Source organism: Petaurus breviceps, unplaced genomic scaffold (genome assembly GCF_028583685.1).
Source record: "Petaurus breviceps papuanus isolate PSGF00001 unplaced genomic scaffold, PetGlider_PUasm1.0 90845, whole genome shotgun sequence".
Taxonomy (NCBI): Eukaryota; Metazoa; Chordata; class Mammalia; order Diprotodontia; family Petauridae; genus Petaurus; species Petaurus breviceps.
The window spans coordinates 17,562,217-17,576,143 of record NW_027187359.1 but is presented as its reverse complement, the minus strand read 5'-3'; positions in this window follow the sequence as shown (position 1 = coordinate 17,576,143).

The window sequence follows — 13,927 nt, the reverse complement described above, 5'->3', positions numbered from 1 at the left end:
AGAGGGGTGATGACAGCGAACAGTTTTTTTTTTAAAGGGACAGGCTCAAAGTAGAAAATAGAATAAGTGGGGGCAGGATAGGATGTAGGGAAATATAGTTAGTCTTTCACAATATAACTACTTCAAAAATGTTTTGCATAACTATACACATACAACCTATATTGAATTGTTTTTCTTCCCAGTGGTGGTGGGTGAGGAAGGAAGAAGGGAAAGGATCTGGAAATCAAAGTATAAAAAAGAAATGTTAAAAAAATTGTTTTTATATGCAACTGGGAAATAAATATATAGTCACAGGAGTATAGAAATCTATGTTGCCCTACTTGAGAGTTGCAGGGGGAGGGTTGGGGAGGGGAGAGGATGGGGGAGGATATAAGAAGAACAGATTGGGGGAATGTGTATTCAGTAGGCTTTCTATCTTGGGGTGGGGGTTAGGGGAAAGATGGGGAGAAAATTTGTAACTCAATGTCTTGTGGAAATAATATTGAAAACTAAAAATAAATAAATTGAAAAAAAGCTATGTATAAGACTTGCATGAAGTAGTGAAGAGCAAAATGAGCAGAACAAAGAGATCATTGTGTACAGCAACAGCAATACTGTTTTAAAAAGAACTTTGAGTGAATAAGTCATTCTAACTATTTCAAATTCTCAAATCAAACTGAAATTTGAAGGAAGACACTATATTCATCCAGAGAAAGAATTGATGAATAGAAGTATGTAGAGAAGTATTTTATATGTATAAACCATATTTGTGTCAAATGGTAGATATCTCTAGGATGGAGGGGGGAGAAAGTTACATGATGACATGATAGATTTGCATTTTCATATGCAATTATTTTTTTCAAATTGTCCTATGTTATAGAAATGTTTGTTTTATTTAATAGAACCAAGGTAAATTAAATTTAAAAAGAAATGGAATACCACAAAAATAATAATTGCATGTAAATTTTTTGAAAAGGTTTTAGAGATCATCTAAGACAGCTTGTTTTTGCTTTTTCCCTTTATGTTGCCTGTCTTATTCCTTAACAAGTGTTTCTTCAATAAGAGGAAGAAAGATATTCTAAGAAAGAATACAAGGAGGAAAATTAGTATGATGTATAAGAAGGAAAAGAGTAAAATCATATGACACTGCTTAAAGGAAGTAGTAGTGAGTATTGTTCTGGAAAATTAATTTGACAGAAATTTGAACATCTAAATCTAAATATTGGCTTAGGCAGAAAACATAAATTGGGCGAAAGACTAATAATGTGAAAAAATAAAAATCATTCGGTTTGCATCAATAGCAATGTGAAGAGTACTCAGATAATTGTGAATTTTTTTAATTAAAAATTTGGAACTTTCAAAAATGCAAACCTCAGCTTTAAAAACTGCAAAATAATCTTTCCTATAGTTTGTACCTTTTAAATGATTTACACATTTCAATTTTGTTATTTTAAATAGTTTTATATGAACACTAATACATAAATTTTAGTGCTAATGAGATAGTTGGGTCTGTATAAAAACCAAATTACACCCAAGGACAAAAATTCTAAAAATGCAATACCAAGGGTTAAGGAAAACTATGAGAACCTTTCTATTCTCCTTGCCTCCATTTTTAATTTCTAAGGCAATTTAGTGCCTAATAAGGTGTATTTCTACTTATCAGGGAACTGGGACAGGCTGAAAATATGTTGAAAAATAAAAAGTGAAAAATACAATGATGCAGAAAATGTGTAGCTACTGCTAAGGAACAATAAAGGGAAATTTGAACAAGGATGTCAGAGAACTGACTTCAAAATGTAATATAGTGCCCTTAAATAATAAAAATCATGTATGGTAAAGAGGATTATCTCCACATGGTGTTAGGCATGAATAGCTGGGAAATTTGCATTGGGAAAAACAGGGGGCTAGTACAATTAAGGGATTGTTTGAATGTTAGCCAAGTGGAGTCATATGGATGGACAATACAAAAAGTTCTATGTGACATTGGCCAAGTTGAGTCAGATTGTATTTATACCATTCTGGTATTACAACTAAGCTCAGTCATATGATGCAATAAAACTTCTTTTCTGTGTAGTAAACATGTATGAAAAGACTCTGGAATACAAAATGCAGCAGAATAGGTATGCTTGAAAATCCCCAAATTCTTTACCTCTCTTTTTTCTCTCCTCTTTCATAAAGTAATAAGCAATAAAGTTAGGAAAGCATATACTGAATACTTTTCAGGGTACAGCCGCAGTGGTCAAAGCAACTGTTCTGTAAAACCACATGTCTAAACATATAAAGCTGGGGTTTTCAGAATAAGGCTCCTAGAAAGGAGATGAAGCCAAAAAAGCAGGTGGTTGACATCGAGATGGGAGATTATCTAGAGTCATAGCACTAAGATTGGCTCAAAACAACTGAATTGTAAGCCTAACTAGGAAGACAATATGACTCAGTGGAGCTGCAAAAGTGAGCAATATCTCTCTAGAGACTTGGGAGAGCTCTAAAACTGGAGCTGTATGAAATGATATATAGAGAAAGAATGAAGATGCAGTCAACAGTTAGAGCTATGTATGGCCCCAGGGGTAACAGAAATGGGAAGGAAGACACTGACATGAAAATATAATTGAATGATTTTTTTTCTTCCTTTATAAAATATGATGACAAGAAGAGGAAGGTAATGAGAATCAATTATTAGTGGGTTATAACTACCCCTCTTCATTATTGTTCATTCAGAAAAATAGTTTGTAATACTTTAATATAGTTTATAATAAAACATCTTGGACACTAAATTTTATTTGCAGAAATAGGGTCTTAGGAATTCTTAGGAAAAAAATTTGAAATTAACTAGATGCTTTATTCCCGAGAGAAATTCTTGTTATAAGCATGAACTTTAGCAGAGAAAACTTAATGAGAAGAACGTGAGATTGAGACGTGCTATTATCTCCCAAAAGTTTTAGTGGCAGGTTGAAGGTATATCTTTGAAAGTCCTGATCTGCACATTATCTATTGATCCCTGCCCACAATCCTATCTGGTCAAAATCAGCTACAACTAGGACATGGACTCAAGTCCCAAGTACAAAAAGTTAGGATATTTATATAAATTTATTGTAAATTGTTATTTGGTAAAGAGATTGTTTATTCTTGCCATTTTAAATTACAGGCATTTATTAAGTGAATGATTGGATATTTTAAGTCCTTTCATTTAGTATATACTATATTCTAAGGGAAAGGTATAAAATTTATTTTTTTTCTTTAAGCAAATGGGCTTAAGTAACTTGCTCAAGGTTACATGGCCAGGTGTTTCTGGGTGGGTGCTAAGTGTCTGAGCCCGGATTCGATCCCCAGGTTATCGCCACACTGGAGCCGGTGCTCCTACTCACTGTGCTACCTGGCTGCCCGAAAGGTATAAAATTTAAAAAGAGAAACTATCCCTGTTCTCAGGAATTGCCTTTCAAATAGGATACATATAAGGGAGAGGTGGCTTAGGAAATATTAGATGATGAATGAAGACATGGGGCAATGAGTTGAAACAACTTTTCCTGAAGTATTGATAATTTGGTTACTGTTATCAGATAAAGAGGTTGAAATTAGTGTGGGAGAGGGTTGTGGGAAAAAGACTTGACTATGGGCTTTAATCTAAGGTCATCTGGGAATCTGCTGATATAGAACCTCTGATCTGGACTTGCTGTAGCAATGAATATGGAGACGTCATTAAGAATGATCAGGATTAAGAGTTATGAATCTGTCAGTCACCAAAAATGCAGCTATTTATTGCAGGATACGTTGAGATAATTATTATCTCATTAAGGGTTATGAATACACTTATAACATCTATGGAGAGGTGATATAAAGTAATGGAAAAAGAGTTTGAAATGAAGTCAGGAAATCATGACTTCAAGTTCAGCCTATTATATATACTGAATATGATTATGGGTTATCAGGGTTGGGGAATCTGCAGCCTTAAGGCCAGATATAGTCCTCTAGGTCCTCAAGTACAGTCTTTTGAATCTAAACTTCAGAAAACCTTAAAAAAAATGACTTGTTCAGTAAAACTTGGACTCATTCAAAAGGTCACATGCAAAGACCTAAAAAGTGATAGGTGGCCCACCCCTGGCCACTAGTCACTTCTCAGTGCCTCTAGGCAAATTATTAAACCACCTGATTACCAACAGGTCCATGAAACAACAACAAAAAACATTTATTTAAACTATGAGTTGCAAAAATCTTGCTATTCTTCAATGGCAGAGGGAATTCCTTAATCAAGAATTTCCTTTAACATTGAAATCACAGGTCAGAACATCATCATCATCATCATCATCATCATCATCATCATCATCATCACCTACAAGAGTGAAACAGACTGCCCCAGAAGGCAGTGAATTAAAAAAAAAACCCTTGATACTCTGTGTTGTCTTCAGTCTGTAAAATGGGTTTAATAATAGTACCTATTTCCCTGGGTTTTTGTGAGAATAAACTAATATATTTTTAAATTGCTTCATAAATCTTAAAGTTTTATATAATTTTTAGGTATTATTGTTAGCCATTTAAAATATGGGCTAGATTGAGATCATGTGATTTTGTATTAATATTTATTAGTGTAAGTATAAAGTAAGAGCTATCTTATGAACCATATGCTACTATAGGTTTAATAAGCAGTTCCTTAAGGTTAAAAAATCAATTTGAATTTTGAGTTTGCTTTTTATATAGTTATACTTTACCTTCAAGAAAATATAAAAATTGTACACAAGTAGTGTAAGTGTATATTGTGTATGTATGTATGTATATATGTGTTTATATATGTATTTATGTATGTATTACAAGTTCTTTAAAAAGGAAACATGGAAATATTTTTTTTTAATTAGATGTGTTTTATTGAGCCTACTGACCCCAACTTCCACAACTCATGGAAGTATAAACGTCTATGCTGTTATACTTAGAACTCATATTTACTTGGTCCTTGATAACTATATTGTAGAAAGGAGAACACATACTCCATGTATAGGATTATGCTCATTCAGGCTACGTATACCCTTGATTTTGGCAGTCACAGCAGTTGGTAGAGGATTAAATGAAAGAGCAAGTGTCAGATAATATGCCATAGGGCACAGTGGCAGACAGGGCCATGACAGTGATAGAGCCCTTACTGTCACTGAGGTGACACAAGTCACAGCAGGAGCATGAATGGCAGCACAGAAGGTGTATGAACATAGCAATAATAGGAGACCACACAGAAAAGACAATGAGGACAAATTAAAAGTGCTATCATATGCATAAACAGAAGGGCTACTTTAAATTCACGGAGCTGATGCCTTGCATTAGCAAAGTGAATGGATATTAGGGTGGGCCACCTTTTTGTGGCCATGTTTGAGAAGTCTAACAGAAAGATATAAAGAAGCAAAAGTAGGGCTGGCCAGGTAGCACAGTGAGTTAGAGCACCCGCCCCAGAGTCGGGATGACCTGGGATCAAATCCAGCCTCAGACACTTAGCACCCACCCAGAAACACCTGGCCGTGTAACCTTGAGCAAGTTACTTAACCCCAATTACTTAAAAAAAGAAGAGCAAAAGTGAAGAATTTACAAACATGATCTTACAAATAAGCAAGAATTATTAGTGAAGGGATTGAGAAAAAGAGACCTTGCCTACTTAATGAGAGTATTTTACTTTTCTTCTCCCATTGCACTCTTTAGCAAAGATGCTAGGAAGAATCCAAAGGCAATAAGTATACATTTACATCTTTACCCATCCTCCTCTCTATTTTCTTATAGAATGCTAATAGTATCACAAAATTACCCAATATTTCCATTAAATTCAACATTTATTATACCATATACAGGGTACCAGGAATGAAAAAAGGAAAAATGACACAATTCCTGCCCTCAAGGAGTTTGTGACATAATTGAAGAAGGGCTATAATTTACATAAACTAGTATGAGACACAGTAGAACTTACTAGGTAGGATGTATAGAACTATAGAAATTTAAAGTAAAAATGTGGCAAAAGTACTTTGGGAAAATATAAGGAGGCAATAGTCATGTGATGGGCATTTTTGGAGAGCTGATTGTTAAATGTTCAGCATAAGCATTTGTACCTCAGAATCTGGCAAATACTAGAAATCAGGACCTGATATGTAGCTGTTTTGTGTTTGTCTAGACTTGAGAAAGTGGTGGAGAAAATGTTAATGCAAATTAAACTTAAAAATAAATTGAATGTATACTTTTATTTTCTTCCTAGAGACTACATTTTTAAATAAGTACCAGTACTCTCCTTGAAGGGAATGATACTTTTTACATGGTGAGACCAGTCAAAACCCTATACAGCAGTGATATTCCATGAGCTGAGTCTTAAAGGAAAAAAAAAAAAACTAGTTCAACAAGCAGAGATGAAGCATATTCCAGAGAGGAAGATATGCAGGAATAGCAATGCAGGATGAAAATCAGTAAGAACATCACACACATGTGACTAATGAGGTTGAAAAATTAGGTTGTATTCCTTTTGTGGAAGGTGTTACTTTCTAGTCAAAGGAGTTTTGATTTGTATTATAAAGGCAATAGGGAGCAACTGAGGGGCTTTAAGTAGGAAATGCGAAATATTGTATATATAACATAGGAATTATCCTCATTTTCCTATCAATTGTACATGTTCCAGTGTAAGATATGTATGCCACATGGCATGCCAAAATTTATAAAACCATGGTTGGAGGTGGCATGTAAAGATAGCTCTGGAATTTTTCCCATACTTCTACAAGGGAGACTGAAATTTCTACAATGAGGGGATAAAGAGAAAGTTTTGGCTGGGCACATTTTCCTTTCCTTACCTTTCTCAAACAGTGTTGCTGATCTAGATTTACCTGTCTTTGAAAAATATTGCTATTTTTGGTATATAAGTTTTAGGGGTACAGAAGGAAAGTTTTTTCCTTGATTGCTTTTTAGGGGAAGGGTAGCCCTTTCGCTTAAATTTGCCAGTTTACTTGTTGTGGTAGTTTGGCCATTTAAGTTGTGACCAATTCTTCATTTCCCTGTTTGGGGTTTTCTTGGCAAAGATATTAGAGCAGTTTGCCATTTCCCTCTCCAGCTCATTTTATAGATGAGGAAACTGAGTTTGTGTAGGAGTATTTTTTGGGGGGTGCTGATTTCTTCATTCTATATCACCTTATATGTCTTTAAATGTTGCCCTACATTACTCATACTCATTATTTCTTACCAAAAAAGTACATTTTCATACAGAAGTTTATTCATACATCCCCTAAAGAGTGGTCACTAAATATCTTCTCACTGTTTATTGCCATTAAAAAGTGCTGCCATTTTGAATATCTTTGGTTTTTGTGGTGTCTTTCCTTACGTCTTTGACATGCTTAGGGTACATGCCCAATTTTATGGTCTCTGGGTCAGAGAGTATTAATAATTTAGTTACTTTTCTTTCATAATTCCAAATTGTTTTTGAGAATAGTTGAACCATTTTATAGCAATCAACAGTATGTTAGTGTGTCTGTCTTCCCACAGATCTTTCAAAAGTTTTTGTCATTTATAAATTTGTCAGATTGCCCTTATGTTCTTTTAGACAATTGACAACAGCATGACTGCTTGGCTGAACCCAACTGTAGAAAAATATAGTTTTGCTAGAAGAGAGGAGGATTTAATAAGAAATAGCAAGAACATGGACTTGAAGTAAAAGTTGGACCTCAGTATCTTAGAAAGTAGACAAATCTGAAACTTTTAAAGTCATTGTGATTCTCTCTCTCTCTCTCTCTCTCTCTCTCTCTCTCTCTCTCTCTCTCTCTCTCTCTCTCTCTCTCTCTCTCTCTCTCTCTCTCTCTCTCTCTCTCTCTTATATTCTATGGAAACACTTATGTCTCTCTCCAAGAAGTCCTGCCACAAACTCTACTCCTTATAAGACATACAATTTCACTTCAGAATTTTCCCAGTCAATTAACGAGTCATACATTCTTTCGCATATACAGCAGCACACAAATATTCCCATGTTTGATTGAAATCCCAGTAACATTCCTCTCTCAGGTCAAAACTTTTGTAACTCTCTTACAAAAATCAACCAGGAAAAGACTGAAATCTGCAACTATTTAGCATAACTCAAGCATTAGCCCTTTAAAAAATGAAGGTGATTCTCTCAGCATCCCAAAAAAGCAACTTACAGAACTATTGAAAACAAAGGAAAATAAATATACTATAACATACTTGCAAGAGATCTGGTAATGTGGAGAGCATAATTTAACAGTGTACTTCAGTGAAAACATAACCAAGTTACATACAAGGCAGAGACATGAAGAGCTCAAGAGTATATGGACATCCATAGCAAAAAGCAATTATCAAAAATAAAAAGCTAAACTGAGTCTCAGAGACTGTCACTTGGAGCAAGGACTTGAACCCAGATGTTGTGGGTTGCATTATAACTTCCATTATAACTCTCATCAGTGACTCCAAAAAGCTGTAGCATGTGCAGTGGCCACATTCTAGTGAAACCATCTCAGTAGACAGGCTAAACCAGGTTGAAGGCAAATGTTAAGCCTGAAGCCCATTCATGAATTAGGGGCATGTCTACCTCAAGCATGTGACGATTTCTCCCTGCAGAATAGATGGATGAGAAAAATGTGTTCTGATGGCCATGATTGTGGCTGCAGCATGCATTCTGGAGTGCTTAGCACTTGTTCAGACATCAAAGACCAAAGTCATACACTGGATCCAAGACCACTGCCAGTCATTTTGACTGTTGTCTTGGCACTGAACTTTAATGACTCTGGAAGAGAGAGTGAAGCTGATGACTTTGTGCAACTGTGCTTTACTTAAATCTCATTAATCACAAGCAAGTCAAGACATTACCTTATGATGTCATTGGTCCTATTTGAAAATGAGGACCAACAAAAACAATAATTTATATTAGGCCATGCCTGTCCTCACTTCAAAGAAACATAGGAAAATGGAAATAACATTGTAAAGGCTTAAATAATATTTCAAAGTGGTAATAAAAGAGGACATACAATCAGAAATCTAGAACTAGAAAGGACCTTAGAGGCCATTTAGTCTAACCACTACTTTTTGTACATGAGGAAGTGAGAACCAGAGATGTTAAGCATTTTAACAGGTCACAGAATCAATAAACTTTTGAGTTGTGTGATGCTAGGCAAGTCACTTAACCTCTCTACCACTAGGATAATTTTCAAATTCTATGACAGATATAATTCCATTTAAATCAAGGAGCATGGGGATCAGAGCTAGTAGGAATAAGGAGGAAGAGGATATGTGTGGTCTGTATATTAATCAGCATTGACATCAGTAAAAGTTGAAGATGATACAAAACGCACCATAGCATGTAAAGATATTTTAGAATTATAGATAGAATTGCAAACACTTGGGTGGTCTTTTAGCACGACTTCAAAGCTAATGATGGAATATGTGCATTTTAGAATAGTTATAAAGCCTCTGTTCAAATGATTCCTATGATTAAATTGTTCCATCAATAGCTTAAATTACTTAAAATTTCATTCTTTCAAATTATAGAATATACAAGACTTGATAAACATGTGCTTTTTTCTCTTTTCTATTTAATTTTAGTTTACAACATTCAGTTACACAAGTTTTTGAGTTCCAAATTTTATCCCCTCCCTCTTCTCTCTATGCCATTAAGGCGGCATGCAATGTGATATAGGTTGTACAAATATCATCACATTAAATATTAATCAAGTTGTGGAGAAGAATTATAACCAATTGAATGAATGAGAAATGAGAAATGAAACCAAAAAAGAGAGAGAGAACAAGTAGTTTGATTCTATCTGCAATTAGACTCCATAATTCTTTCTCTGGTTGTGGATAGCCTTTTCCATTATGAGTCTTTTGGAGTTTTCTTATAACCTTGCATTGCATCTGCTCCCCTCACTTAGCATAAGTTTATGTAAGTCTCTCCAGGTTATTATTAAGTCTGTCTGCTCCTTGTTTCTTTTAGCACAATAGCATTTCCATTATATTCATATACGACAAATTATTTAGCCATTCACCAATTGAAGGGCATCTGCTTGATTTCCAATTCTTTGGAAAAGAACTGCTATAAATATTTTTGCACATGTGGGTCCTTTTCCCACTTCTATGATCTCTTTGGGATACAGCCCTAGAAGTGGTATTACTGAGTTAAAGGGTATGCACATTTTTGTAGCCCATTGGGCTTAGCTCCAAAATGCTCTGCAGAATGGTTGAATTAGATCACAACTGAACAAATAATGCATTAGTGTTCCAATTTTCCCATGTCTCCTCCAGCATTTTTCTTTTTCCTGTTTTGCCATGTTAGTCAATCTGACAGGTGAGATGTGGTACCTCACAGTTGTTTGGATTTGCATTTTTCTAATCAATAGCAATTTACAGCATTTTTAATATGCTTATCAATATCCTAATTTTTCCTCTGAAAATTGCCTGTTCATATCCATTGACCAATTATCAATTGGGGAATGACTTGTATTCTTACATATTGGACTCCGGTCTCTGTATATTTTAGAAATGAGGCATTTGTCAGAGACGCTGGTTGTAAATTTTTTCCCCAGTTTTCTGCTTCTTTCCTAAACTTGATTACATTAGGCTTCAGAGAGGGTACCCAACTAATACCTCCAGCAGCTGAGAAAATTACAGCATTTGGTACAAAGCTCCCCCATCTGGTAGCAGAGTACTATTGTTGCAAAAAGCCAAAAAGTCAAGTAATTGAGTGGCAAAATGACCAGGTAAAGGAAGCAAAGCAAACAGAAGAATCCAATACTATATTTCTACTTGGGGGACAAAAGGGATCAAAGCAAGGGACAGAAAGAAGACTGTGAAGTTAGAACTCCTGCACCAAAAGCTTCAAAGGAAAATAGGAGCTGGTTACAGGTCATAAAGGGCCTTAAGAAGCAGATAAGAGAAGTGCAGGAAAAATTGGGGAGAGAAATGAGAACGATGCAAGAAAATTACGAGATGAGATTCAACAGCCTGACTGAGGAAAATCACACCTTAAAAAATAAACTAACTCAAATGGCAAAAGAGCCTCAAAAAGGCAATGAGGAGAAGAATGCCTTAAAAAGCCAAATTTGTCAGATGGAAAAAGAATTTCAAAAGCTCAATGAGGAGAATCATTCCTTCAGAATTAGATTGGAGCAAATGGAAGATAATGACTTTATGAGAAATCAAGATGCTGTTAAACAGATCCAAACAAATGAAAAAAATAGAAGGCAATGTGAAATATCTCATGGGCAAAACCACTGACCTGGAAAATAGATCCAGGAGAGACAATTTAAAAATTATTGGACTACCTGAAAGTCATGATCAAAGAATGAACCTAGAAATCATTCTCCAAGAAATTCTCAAAGAAAACTGCCCTGTTTTAGAACCAGGGGGCAAAATAGAGATTGAAAGAATCCACCAATCACCTCCTGAAAAATATCCCAAAAAGAAAACTCCTAGGAAAATAATAGCCAGGTTCTGGAATTCCCAGGTCAAGGAGAGAAAATTACAAGCAGCCAGGAAGAAACAATTTGAATATTGTGGAAACACAATCAGGATAACTCATGATCTGGCAGCTTCTACACTGAGGGATCAAAGGGCTTGAATATGATATTTTGGAGCTCAAAGGAGCTGGGATTAAAACCAAAAGTCACCTACCCAGCAAAACTGAATATCATGTTTCAGAAGAAAATATAGTTATTCAGTGAATACAGGACTTTCAAGCATTCTTGCTAATAAAACCAGAGTTGAACAGAAAATTTGTCATTCAGATACAAGAAGCAAGAAAAGCATGAAAAGGTAAACAGGGAAAATAAATCATAAAAAACTTATCAAAGTTGAACTATTAACATTCCTACATGGAAAAACAATCATTGTAACTGATGAAACTTTTCTTAGTATGAAAATAGTTGAAGGGAATACACACACACACACACACACACACACACACACACGTGTGTGTGTATCAGAGGGTATACGGGCATATGAATACATATGTGAATGTGTGTATATATGTTTACAGGTATACATAGATAGAGGGCACACGACCAAATGAATAGGAAGGGATGATACTTAAAACATGAAATTAAGAAGTGAGAGAGGAATATGAGAGGAGATGGGGAGAGATAGAATGGAGTAAACTATCACTTATAGAAGAGGCAAGGGAAAATGGTTACAATGAAGGTGAAAAATAGTAAGGCAAAAGGGAATGCGTCACCCTTATTCTCTTTGAATTTGGTTCGGGAGAGAATGACATACATACTAAATAGTGTATCTCACATTCCAGGAGAGTACGGGGGAAGTGGATGAGAGGGGGAATGATGAAAGGGAGGGAAAGTGGGGGGAGATGGCAGTTGGAAGCACCCACTTTTGAAAAGGGATGGGATCAAAGTAAAGAATAGCACAACAGGGAAGTGGGATAGGAGGGAGGGAAATATAGTTAGTCTTTTACAATATATCTTTTACGGTAATGTTCTGCATTAACTACACATGTACAACCTATACTGAACTGCTTATCTTCCCAGTAAGTGTGGGTGAGTAGGGAGCAGGGGAATGAATCTGGAATTTAAAGTTTTAAAATCAAATGTTTAGTATATATGTACATATATATATACATGTATATATATACACATACTATTATTAATATTCTTTTACATGTAATTGGTAAATAAGCTTTACAGGCACTTGGGCATGGAGATCCACCATGCCCTACTGGAAAAGTTGAAGGAGGTATGGGAGAAGATATGGGAGAGAGCAGATTGGAGAAATGGATATCCTGTGGGACTGCTATTTTGGGGCGGTGGGTAAGGGAAAAACGGGGAGTAAATTTATAACTCAAAATCTGGCATAAATGAATCTTGTAAATCAGAAGTAAATAAAACATTTGAAAAGTGAAAAAAATAAACTTGATTACATTGGCTTTGTTTGTATAAAACCTTTTCAATTTAATGTAATCAAAATGATCAATTTTGTAATACTCTTTATCTCTTGTTTGGTCATGAATTCTTCCCTTCTCCATGAATCTGAAAGGCAAACTACTCATTGTCCTCCCAGATTGATTACAGAATAGGCTTTATATCAGGTTTGTGAAGCCAGTCAGACTTCATTTTTGTATATGGTGTAAGATACTGGTCTATGCCTTGTTTCTGCCATACTATTTTCCAGTTTTCCAGGAAGTTTTTGTTAAATAGGGAGTTTTATCCCAGAAGCTGGAGTCTTTGGGTTTATGAAACAGTGGATTACTATAGTCATTGACTACTGTGTTTCATGTTCCTAATCTATTCCACTGATCCACTACTCTATTTCTTAAGCAGTACCAAATGGTTTTGATGACTGCTGATTTATAATAACAGTTTAAAATATGGTTTGGCTAGGCCACCTTCCCTAGCCTTTCTTTTCATAAATTCCCTTGATATTCTAGAACTTTTGTTCTTCCAGATCAAATTTGTTACTATTTTTCTAGCTCTATAAACTAATTTTTGGTAGTTTGATTGGTATGGTACTAAATATGTGAATTAATTTAAGTAAAATTGCAATTTTTATTATATTAGTTTGATCTACACATTAGCAACTGATGTTTTTTTTTTCCAATTATTTAGATCTGACTTACTTGTGTGAAAAGTGTTTTGTAATTGTGTTCATATAGTTCCTGGGTTTGTTTTGGCAGGTAGTCTCCCAAAAATTTTATAATATCTACAGCAATTTAAACTGGAATTCCTCTTTCTATTTATGCTGTTGGGCTTTGTTATAAATATATAAGAAGGTTGCACAGTGCATAGAGCACCGGCCCTGGAATCAGGAGGACTTAAGCTCAAATCCATCCTCTAAAACTAACACTTACTAGCTGAGTGATCTTGGGCAAGTCACTTAACCCCAATTACTCTGCTTTCCCCCCTCCAAGGAAAAAGCAAGAATGAAAGCAAGAAAGAAAGAGAGAAAGTGAGAAAGAGAGAAAGAAAGAAAGAAAGAAAGAAAGAAAGAAAGAAAGAAAGAAAGA